At 28.6% G+C, this 8,327-nt stretch overlaps 1 long non-coding RNA gene across 1 annotated transcript; it reads left to right on the forward strand.

Moving 5' to 3' along the window:
• Window positions 1–450: 450 nt before the first annotated feature.
• LOC115033834 lies at window positions 451–1,479 on the forward strand. The gene is made up of 2 exons (XR_003839158.1): window positions 451–799; window positions 1,236–1,479. It is a non-coding gene; the product is annotated as an uncharacterized LOC115033834 (long non-coding RNA).
• Window positions 1,480–8,327: the final 6,848 nt, after the last annotated feature.

Raw genomic sequence — 8,327 nt, forward strand, 5'->3', positions numbered from 1 at the left:
ATCCCGTGACGTGGCGACGACGGCGATTCGGTTCTCACGCGACTGCGACACACGACTTGAGCTTTATTACGTCGGCAACAATATAATATTATAATGCAATGCGTATACGAAAAAACGTCTTTTCCGCGAACTGTGGCAGAGGTCCGTTTCGGATATAGCCATAAGTACACTTTGTCCACCGTCGTCTTGTCTTCGATGTCGGGAGGGTACGCATATATAGGTATATTCATATCGTTACCCGGCGTATACGGTGGCGCCACACCATGCATGGAGGCTGAACGGTTATAATAATGTTATCGTTCCGCAGCGATCTTGAAGACGGATTAATCTCGAAACATCGGAAACGATCGGTCAATATAATTATATTATTATAATAATATAATATGATAAGCTGTTGTGTGCACGAGGATATTTTAATCGAGCGTTTCTGTAAGCACGTCTTCGATGTGAGCTATTTTTCTACGGTACATTTCTGTATTGCTCTGACTTAAAATATTAATTCTGTGAACCACGGGACTACAGCTGCCGCTGCACCACCTCGAAACTGAAAATAATAACAACTAAAGTGTATAATAACACGTTTTATACTGCCTATTTGTATGGTAGATTTAGTACATATATTATTATTTACTACGTAATAAAACTGTCAGATATACTGATCGATGGTTGGATAATACTAATGACATCGGTTGTTTGTTTTAGATTGCTGATGTGTCATGTGAAAAAATAAACGTTGCGTTACATTTTTTAATCGAAGTGTGAATCACTAAAAAAATGGTTCAAACTTCAAACACAAAATGTAAGTAAAAATTTAATATTTTAAACACATCAAATTTAATTTTCCGATTTTCGTACAGAATATTTGTTATGACTTTATGAGTCCATGAATACATTGCTAAAATCTATGATTGTTGATCTAAGCTCTCAAATTTTTTTCGTAATAAGCACTAAACTAAACTACGATAAAAACATAATACATTTTTACATCCTTAAAAATTAAAATACATCATTAAAATATAATTCTTTTTACCGAATAAGACTGAAATAGTAGACTGTTAAGTTAAGAAAATAAGTTCCAATACAAACTAATGAGGGTTGAATATATTTAATACTATCACTAATCATTTTCTGATACAAGTAGGGAAGAATATGATTAACAATAATTGTTTAGTCTAAAGATGTTATAAAAGTTATATAACTCAGGCAACGAAAACAATTTGATTTGATTTTTATAGCGAAACTCGGTGACCATGGAATGGATATACACTCGTGGACGTATTGCGTCCATTTAATAATAAATGTACCTACCTACTAATGTACATCAGCAACAATACTGTACCAAATTAAGGTGACAATGTATTTACGTGACATGTATTGAAAATCAAACTTTAATTCAACCTAAATATTAATGTTTATGAACTCAGTTATTATGTATTTTAGCCTACAGGCACCATATAGGTGTCTTTTATCATTTATTAATTGTAGTGTGTGTATGTTTATTTCAAAGCTATAGTTTAACTGTGAGCACTATGGTTTTTATTTTGTATAAATTTAACCCTATAATAATTACATTATCCAATACGTATACCTACTACTACCTATACGGCTATACGATATAATCGTCATCGTATACGTACTGTGTGAGTGGTTTATCGTGTTTGGTTTACTACCTACATTTTGAATTGTTTTGTTTTATTTTTATAATAGCTATCATTATAAATGTGTACTAAAATTAATGAACTTACTGGTGGATCAAACAGGAATATATAATAAATTAATGTGTATGTAATATGTACACTGTACACTGTACATATTAATATAATGTATATATAGTCATATATAGGTACTCATAATCCTGATGAAATAAAATAGATTATTCAAATTAATGAGTTTAAAATCAAACAATGGTAAATAAAAATGTATGCGTATTGCTTATTATATAGGCACATATAACAAAAGAACCCATTTTCACAACAAAACTAAAACTTGAAAGAACCTATATTTATATAGTAGGACCCAAAAAGCACACGTTATTTGAAAACCAATTAACATACCTAATAAATGTTCAATCTAACTTAATTGCTTTAATATAAATAATTTATTATTCGGACTGTTTGCTTCAGTTCACCGGTGTGTACTGTGCATAAATCGGCAAAAAAAATAGTAGGTATATGAAAAACTGGTAATATTCGTGTAAAAAGTTATTTTATCATTACATACGTTCAACATTACTATATTTACTAAGCACGCATAGCTCATAAGTCATGAGTCAAGAATTCAAGATATAAACTTAAGTTTTTATCAGTGTATAAAGAAAAGTAGCCATTCTGCATCGTAGATATATTATGATATCGAATGTGATACTTGAATATGTACTGCGTTACTAAAAATTACAATTCTATTAAAATAGGTACCTATGGGGCATGTATTATGTGTAATATCCTCTAAGTATAATGTCTAAGATTAATGTCAAACATAAAAAATCAATAAAAATACATGCATTTTGATATAATAATATTTCTTAAGGTCTTACTCTTTTATACAATTTCTAGCAATTAGTGATTAATTATTGCATTATTTCCATTTCATATATATATTAAAATTCAATTAAAACATCACATTTTTAATCGAATATAATTCTAAACCTGACAGATTAGATTAATTATTCCTTTCTTCCGATTTCGGACACCTATGTTAATATTCTATAGTTGATTTTTATGTAGATTTGTAATCGCTAATTTCCTTTCTATGGTCTGCAGTATATATTACGTTATTATTATGTAAAGTCGTCGCGTTAATTAAACAACACATTTTCTTTTGTAAAAACCTAGACAAAAGGATTCCGATGTAAAAGAAATTTTTAATTCAAAGGCGTGTAACTTATATTATAGGTATTCGTTTTTTTATTCAAGCTTTGCTAGAGGTAATCTTATGTTTTAAATTATCATTTTTTGTGCTTGTGTATATTTTTTCTCGTTCAATTTTTAATAGAAATATTACATTTTTGACACATCCATGGCGGCGATTTTCTCTCACAATAACTTTTGGAAATCTCGTTATTTCCCTCCCATCCCATTATAGCAGGTCGTTGTATCGTCGTTCTATTATTAAACACGCGTAATAATATGTTAAAAAGATCATTGGTTTCATCTTGTCCGGACGAATATTTGTATTAAAAATAAATGGTATGCATAAGCGACGGATAATTCAATTGTCATGGTCTTGGCCAGTGAACCTGGGCCGTGTTATTATGTATTCGAAAACTCATCCAACGATATTTAAACAGATCCTACGCGACACGGCATAATATTATACGTTTATAATTTCCGATGGTTGGTCAGTGTCCAACAACGACCACTTAACTGCTATAGATCATAACATTACAATAATATAATTCAGTAATTGTTGTTTATACCACGTTACCTAGTGTTTACAATGAACCTCGCCCTTCTCATCAAATAAAATATCATAAGTTACTCGTATAGTCGTGTGTGATCGGAACGATAGAGAAATATTTGAAATTCGTCAATATGAAAAAAATATGTCAGTTACAAACATGTGTGCAAGATTGAATTTGCATAATAATATAGGCATTATGTACCTATATGTGTATGTATGAGTTTGTTCATTTTTTAAATAAGAAAAATTGCATTTGAAAATAGTTTACCGCGGTGACGATAAAATATCGTTTATTTATGGGTTCAGGTTGTTCAAGTCTTCAAGACAACAATTTCTGATATGCATCTGGTAAGAAGTATTAAAGAAAATCAACTACGGAGACAATTGTATTTACATAAGTATAAGTACACATTACATTATGTTATACGACAATATACGTCTGAGAAACGTGTTCGACATATTATCGTTGGACGGGATTGCGAGGAATTAAAAAAAATGAATACGAGTTATACATAAAATAGTATTTAACCTTCCTAAGAAAAAAAATAAAACATATTAATATAACAATCTGTAATTTGTAAATTATTAGGTATAGATACATTGTAACATTATAATTAAGCTTGGAATTAATAAATAATGAAAATAAAAATAATTTTAAACTTGATTAAAAACAAAAATCGATATGGATAAAAATTGATACCGATTATTACCTATAACATGTTTAAAAACGAACATTAATCTGTACACTTTGTAGAAGTAACTATATGCTCTTAATGTATAAGTAATGTAAAACGGTGCCGTTTAAAACCTTTTTTCATAATTATAACTGTTATCTTTGTTCATAAATTCAAATAAATTTATATATTTATACAATTTTTATATTTACAACATTATTACGCGTGATTTGATTCTTTTATTTATCATTTAGGTATGAACCATTTGTATGGTCTGTGATTATAGTATGATATATTGTTATATATTTCAGTATATATAACAGTATTTCAGTATTTCATATGTATATGAAAATTAAATTAAATAAAATAAATAAATAAATATATTATTATTTACGTAAGCTACCAATTTATAATGAATCTCAAAATATTTCGCATCTTATTACTCTTGATGACATTCTTAATGGCATTTATAATTTATATTATATAGGTACTGTATATACACGATATTAGATGCCAATAACATTTACCATGTTTTGTTTTTACCAAAGCCTCAATTCAATTTAAAATAAACTTAATGATAATTCAGTTTTTTCTAATACAACATTAGGTTTTTGAATAATATTTACTTGGTTATAGATCAATAAAAAAAAAAAAAATGTATTTACTAAAGATCCAAGTCCAAACTCCGAATCATCTTATATATTATATTAATATATACATTCAAGGAAATCCGTTAGATTTATCGTTTATGAGTCCATTAGCACAATATTGCACAATCTAAATAATGTAGAAACTTGAATTTGGCACTGGTAGAAATCACGCATATAGTTTCGCGTACGGTTTTCTTCCATAGTATAATAATCGTAAAGAATAAAGTTGACATTTGACGGTTAATATAATATAATTATTTTAATTTTCGTTTTTTCTCTCTCTTATTTTACAGTACAAATAACGAAAGCTCATAAAATATACATTTATTTTCATATCTATCTTTGTTTTAAAAATTTTTAGGTATCTACTAATATTAATTAACTCATAATTATAAATATAATTAAAAAAATTATTTAATCCCAATGGCCGCGTTGCTACAAATAAATGTAATATTGAATATAAAAATATATTATTATTATTAAATATTCAACTTGAATCTTAACTGGTTATTACTACCTATCATAAATTGAATAATACCTATTTACTGCAATAAATTTCTGTTCGGACTCTGAATCGAATAATAAAATATTACGTAAACGACAGAATTTTAATTTATGCTCGTTTATCATTATACTGGTTACGCGTCGAATTGTTGAAGTGTAGTTGTATACGTTCAGTGTTTGATAAACAATATTCCATCAAGGTAATAAATGGCGCTTCATGTATGCACACATTATAATGATAGGTACCTAGTAAAATGGGTCTGGCGCGTCGTAGACGATTGTCTAGGTCGTGACACTGTGGAAAAACATAATATAATAATAAATAGAATAATTCATACGGTCAAACCGAATAATTGTATAAAAAACATTGGCACGGGTGTCCAAAGACCTTGATACCGCGTGTGCCGTACTTAACTCACTGATTAGGAATGCCCGTCAACAATAACAATAAAATATGCCTTTGGTCTGGGCGACTGGTTTGGAATTGCTTGCGGTTTTTTGATTCCATTAATTTATTACTAATACCACTAAAGCCATTAAAGTTGCGAATACAAACGAATGCGTACACGGTACACACTCCTCAGGTCTGCAGTAAAATTTATAGTAAGTACCTACCTACCCATATTATTATATAGACAGATTTTGACACCATCGTTATCGCAGATATAAATAATTGCCCCTGGCACTCGGGTGATCGTACGGGGTATAATATTATTATTATGTGTACATCTAAAACGTTTTTTATTTTTTATTTTCACCTCTCAATCACTAAAGTGCTATGGGTACCTCCTATTATTATTTTGGATCGTATCTTATTTATGACACGCATATTTCGTTGAGTGCGTACCATCGACTATTTCGCGAACAGTTTAAAATCTCCGTGTGTGTTCTTTGTATTTCGTTTTCGCTACAAAGTATATAGGTACAAGTGGGAGTTGAACATGTATTATAAAAATATTAAATTATACCGACGACATATTATCCGCATGATAAGTTTCTTAGGTTTTGAAAAAAAATTATGCTATTTGACATTCCTTGTTGTTAATTTTTGCATAGCGTTCAACCACAATACGACCCCTTTCTAGGTATGCCATAAAGCCACAAATAAAATATATAAGTATTACAGAGTATACAGAAATTATAAAACTATACTTCCAAAACCTATTTTTTTAACAAAACATTTAAACAGTAATAAAAATAAACAGGTAGGCATGTGGGTACCCCTCTACTATATACTACTCAGGTGTCGGATGGGTCACTGGTAATGGATGAATACAATTTGATTACAATTGAAACGATTTTAAGCTGAGACAACAGTCAGCCTATATCAAGTATATACCATGGTATATTTTTTGATATTGATATTAAAGTAATTTATTTTACTAGTACCCACCTATCATATTACGTTGGTTGTTTTATTTTTTTCAGAAAACATGACATTTATTAGATTATTAATATTTAATGATTATAATAACAGTTTATATGTATATCATATTATATAATTTTTATTAACTTATGAGTTAATACCACTTTACCACAAGTCCGTCTGCAAGGGGGGGAGGGGTTCAGAACCCAATTGATCTGTGAGGGACGCATTGCTCCTTTTTTTAATCTAGACTAGGTTATTGGTTATATCAACAGTATTATTGGTTTCATCGAATTAGTCATCTGAAAACTTACCTACAATCAACAATGAGAAAAGATTGCTTAAATGGATTGGCTTCATTGAATTTACCTACATCGTGATATATGTATATAGTATATACATTATACGTGGATATATCAATCAATAGTATTGAATGAATTTTTTTCAACTCCTTGTCGTATAAATTTATTAAAATAATAATTTGTATTTTATAGTATATTTTTTATCTATATGTATAAAAATAAATATTTGCCTGTGTGTGTGTGTGTGTGTGTGTCCTTTATGTTTTCTTAAACCGTTCAGCCGACTGCGATGACATTTAGTACACAGATAGATTAGACCTCTGGGAAGAAGATAGGCTAATTTAAAAATAGAAAATAAGAGGTTAGACCCGGGGAGGTGCTCAAATAAGGATGACATTGAATTGAGTCCCGCAAATACTTTTGGGTTATCGAAGTTGAGTCCGACCAATTTTTTTAGGTTGTTCGAGTTGAGTCCCTTCAGCCTATTAGCGTTACCCAGTAGACACCATGTAGAGGTTGGCTGATTAGTGATTAGTATCTAAAAAAAATGTGTTTGATTGTATTTTTTTAATCATAATAATAATAAATATAAAGAGTTTATTAGTTAAAAAATATTAATTATTATAATTATTATGTATGATTGTATATAGGTACACTTTTTGTGTAATATAATAATGTTAATTATTAAATATATATTTTTTTTTTAATCATCTAATTATAATAATAAGTATGAATAAATGATGTGTTAGCCTTTAATAATTTGTATTGTTATTTGTTTTTCACTTTACATTCACTCCGTTTTTCACTTGTAATAATATTTTGATAATTATTGTGTTATTAACTGTTAGCATTAACTAATTGTGTGTTAACGAAGTATTTGGCATGACTGATTGATTTTGAAAGAGTACCATTATACCACCGGGCACCATCGGGCAGATATACGTATCTGGTATAATAATATGATTTGCAAGGTTCAAGCAAAGGTGGGCAAGTTAATGAAAATAATTAACTCGAGTTAAGTTAAGTTAAGAAGACACAAGATTGATAAGTTAAAAGTTAATATAGATAAAAATATTAACTTAACTCAGTTTAAAAAAAGGTTAATTTATTTTTTTTTAAATTAGTATGTAAATCGCATAAAGAGTGAATGTGTCTTTCTAGTTTCTAATTTATAATTTATAAAAAACAATTTTATTGAACTTTTATCATAATGTACACTGTATACCCTTTTACTTTTACTTTACTATCATTTACTAATTTAAACTATACTCATCTCAAAATAAATAATTTAACTATATTTTTTATCGTATAGCAATTGAATGTCATAATACGTGAAGATGAGTATATGACCTTCATAATATATATTATAACTCATATAACATTAAACATAACAATTGTCAATTTGTAATTTAAAATTATTAATTTTATTAAA

The sequence above is a fragment of the Acyrthosiphon pisum genome, chromosome A1 (assembly GCF_005508785.2).
Source record: "Acyrthosiphon pisum isolate AL4f chromosome A1, pea_aphid_22Mar2018_4r6ur, whole genome shotgun sequence".
In the NCBI taxonomy this organism is placed as follows: domain Eukaryota; kingdom Metazoa; phylum Arthropoda; class Insecta; order Hemiptera; family Aphididae; genus Acyrthosiphon; species Acyrthosiphon pisum.